Source organism: Cebus imitator, unplaced genomic scaffold, assembly GCF_001604975.1.
Source record: "Cebus imitator isolate Cc_AM_T3 unplaced genomic scaffold, Cebus_imitator-1.0 Scaffold70, whole genome shotgun sequence".
NCBI classification, from domain to species: Eukaryota; Metazoa; Chordata; class Mammalia; order Primates; family Cebidae; genus Cebus; species Cebus imitator.
The window spans coordinates 1,972,754-1,976,979 of record NW_016107385.1 but is presented as its reverse complement, the minus strand read 5'-3'; positions in this window follow the sequence as shown (position 1 = coordinate 1,976,979).

Sequence of the window (4,226 nt, the reverse complement as noted above, 5' to 3'; positions counted from 1 at the left end):
TTTTCCCTGTCCAGTCTATCATCGATGGGCATTTGGGTCGGTTCCAGGTCTTTGCTATTGTAAACAGTGCTGCAATGAACATTCATGTGCATGTGTCCTTATAGTGGAATGATTTATAATCCTTTGGATATATACCCAGTAATGGGATTGCTAGGTCAAATGAAATTTCTATTTCTAGGTCCTCAAGGAATCGCCACACTGTCTTCCACAATGGTTGAACTAATTTACACTCCCACCAACAGTGTAAAAGTGTTCCTATTTCGCCACATCCTCTCCAGCATCTGTTGTCTCCAGATTTTTTTGATGATCGCCATTCTAACTCATGTGAGATGATATCTCAATGTAGTTTTGATTTGCATTTCTCTAATGACCTGTGATGATGAGCATTTTTTCATATGTTTGTTGGCCCCATATATGTCTTCTTTTGTAAAGTGTTTGTTCATATACTTTGCTCACTTTTGAATGGGCTTATTTATTTTTTTCTTTTAAATCTGTTGTAGTTCTTTGTAGATTCTGGATATCAGCCCTTTGTCAGATGGGTAGATTGCAAAAATTTTCTCCCATTCTGTTGGTTGCCAAGTTACTCTAATGATGGTTTCTTTTGCTGTGCAGAAGCTGTGGAGTTTGATTAGGTCCCATTTGTCTATTTTGGCTTTTGTTGCCAACGCTTTTGGTGTTTTGGTCATGAAGTCCTTGCCTATGCCTATGTCCTGAATGGTTTTGCCTAGGTTTTCTTCTAAGGTTTTTATTAGGTATTATATTTAAGTCTTTAATCCATCTGGAGTTAAGTTTAGTGTAAGGCGTCAGGAAGGGGTCCAGTTTCTGCTTTCTGCACATGGCTAGCCAGTTTTCCCAACACCATTTATTAAACAGGGACTCCTTTCCCCATTGCTTGTTTTTGTCAGTTTGTCAAAGATCAGATGGTTGTAGATGTGTGGTGTTGCCTCTGAGGCCTTTGTTCTGTTCCAGATATCCAGAACCTACGAAGAACTAAAACAGATTTACAAGAAAAAAAACAAGCCCATTCAAAAGTGGGCAAAGGATATGAACAGACACTTTACAAAAGAAGACATATATGAGGCCAACAAACATATGAAAAAATGCTCATCATCACTGGTCATTAGAGAAATGCAAATCAAAACTATCTCTCTGTTTTGGTACCAGTACCATGCTGTTTGATTACTGTAGCCTTGTAGTATACTTTGAAGTCTGGTAGTGTGATGCCTCCAGCTTTGTTCTTTTTGCTTAGAATTGACTTGGCTATGTGGGCTCTCTTTTGGTTCCATATGAAGTTTAAGGTGTATTTTTCCAGTTCTGTGAAGAAGGTCATTGGTAGCTTGATGGGGATAGCATTGAATCTGTAAATTACTTTGGGCAGTGTGGCCATTTTCATGATATTGATTCGTCCTAACCATGAACATGGAATGTTTCTCCATCTGTTTGTGTCCTCTCTTATTTTGTTGAGCAGTGGTTTGTAGTTCTCCTTGAATAGGACCTTTATGTTCCTCGTTAGTTGTATTTCTAGGTATTTTATTCTCTTTGTAGCAATTGTGAATGGCAGTTTGTTCTTGATTTGGCTCTCTTTAAATCTGTTATTGGTGTATAGGAAAGCTTGTGATTTTTGCACACTGATTTTGTATCCTGAGACTTTGCTGAAGTTGCTTATCAGTTTCAGGAGATTTTGGGGTGAGACAATGGGGTCTTCTAGATATACAATCATGTCGTCTGCAAATAGAGACAATTTGACTTCCTCCTTTCCTATTTGAATACCCTTTATTTCTTTTTCTTGCCTGATTGCTCTGGCTAGAACTTCCAATACTATATTGAAAAGGAGTGGTGAGAGAGGGCATCCTTGTCTAGTGCCAGATTTCAAAGGGAATGCTTCCAGTTTTTGCCCATTCAGTATGATATTGGCTGTTGGTTTGTCATAAATAGCTTTTATTATTTTGAGATACATTTCATCAATACCTAGTTTATTGAGGGTTTTTAGCATAAAGGGCTACTGAATTTTGTCAAAGGCCTTTTCTGCATCAATTGAGATAATCAAGTGGTTTTTGTCTTTGGTTCTGTTTATGTGGTGAATTACATTTATAGACTTGCGTATGTTGAACCAGCCTTGCATCCCTGGGATGAAGCCTACTTGACCATGGTGGATAAGCTTTTTGATGTGCTGTTGCAATTGGTTTGCCAGTATTTTAGTGAAGATGTTTGCATCTATGTTCATCATGGATATCGGCCTGAAGTTTTCTTTTCTTGTTGAGTCTCTGTTGGGTTTTGGTTATCAGAATGATGTTGGTCTCATAAAATGATTTGGGAAGGATTCCGTCTTTTTGGATTGTCTGGAATAGTTTCAAAAGGAATGGTACCAGCTTCTCTTTGTGTGTCTGGTAGAATTCGGCTGTGAACCCATCTGGACCTGGGCTTTTTTTGGGTGGTAGGCTCTTAATTGCTGCCTCAACTTCAGCCCTTGTTATTGGTCTATTCAGGGTTTCGACTTCTTCCTGGTTTAGTCTTGGGAGAAGGCAAGTGTCCAGGAATTTATCCATTTCTTCCAGGTTTACTAGTTCATGTGCATAGAGTTGTTTGTAATAATCTCTGATGATGGTTTGTATTTCTGTGGAGTTTGTGGTGATATCCCCTTTATTGTTTTTATTGCATCTATTTGATTATTCTCTCTTTTCTTTTTTATTAATCTGGCTAGTGGTCTGTCTATTTTGTTGATCTTTTCAAAAAACCAGCTCCTGGATTTATTGATTTTTTGAAGCATTTTTTTGTGTCTCTATCTCTTTCAGTTCTGCTCTGATCTTAGTTATTTCTTGTCTTCTGCTAGGTTTTGAGTTTTTTTGATCTTGCTCCTCTAGCTATTTCAATTTTGACCATAGGGTGTAGATTTTAGATCTTTCCTTGCTTCTCATGTGGGCATTTATTGCTATATATTTTCCTCTAGACACTGCTTTAAATGTGTCCCAGAGATTCTGGTACATTATGTCTTTTTTCTCGTTGGTTTCGAAAAACATCTTTATTTCTGCCTTCATTTCATTGTTTATCCAGTCAATATTCAAAAGCCAGTTGTTCAGTTTCCATGAAGCTATGCAGTTCTGAGTTAGTTTCTGAATTCTGAGTTCTAACTTGATTGCACTGTGGTGTGAGAGACTGTTTGTTATGATTTCTGTTCTTTTGCATTTGCTGAGGAGTGATTTACTTCCAATGATGTGGTCAATTTAAGAGTAGGCGTGATGTGGTGCTGAGAAGAATGTATATTCTGTGGATTTGGGGTGAAGAGTTCTGTAAATGTGTATTAGGTTTGCTTGGTCCAGGTCTGAGTTCAAGTCCTGGATATCCTTGTTAATTTTCTGTCTCATTGATCTGTCTAATATTGACAATGGGGTGTTAAAGTCTCCCACTATTATTGTGTGGGCGTCTAAGTCTCTTTGTAAGCCAATAAGAACTTGCTTTATGTATCTGGGTGCTCCTGTATTGGGTGAGTATATATTTAAGATCACTACCTCTTTTTGTTTCATTGATCCTTTTACCATTGTGTAGTGTCCTTTTTTGTGTCTTTTGAACTTTGTTGGTTTAAAGTCTATTTTATCACAGACAAGAATTGCAACTCCTGTTTTTTTTTACTCTCCATTTGCTTGGTAAATCCTCCTCCATCCCTTTATTTTGAGCCTTTGTATATCCTTGCATGTGAGATGGGTTTCCTGGATACAGCACACTGATGGGTTTTGACTTTTTATCCAATTTGCCAGTCTGTCTTTTGATTGGGGTATTTAGCCCATTTACATTTAGGGTTAATATTGTTATGTGTGAATTTGATCCTGCCATTTTGATGCCAGCTGGCTGTGTTGCCTGTTAGTTGATGCCGTTTCTTCATTGTGTCGAAGCTTTTTACCATTTGTTATTTTTTTGGATTGGCTGGTACTGGTTGTTCCTTTCTATGTTTAGTGCTTCTTTCAGGAGCTCTTGTAAAGCTGGCCTGGTGGTCATGAAATCTCTGAGTACTTGCATGTTCACAAAGGATTTTATTTTTCCTTCACTTATGAAGCTTAGATTGGCTGGATATGAAATTCTGGGTTGAAAGTTCTTTTCTTTAAGGATGTTGAATATTGGCCTCCACTCTCTTCTGGCTTGTAGGGTTTCTGCTGAGAGAGCTGCTGTGAGTCTGATGGGCTTCCCTTTGTGAGTAACCCGACCTTTCTCTCTGACTGCCCTTAGCATTTTCT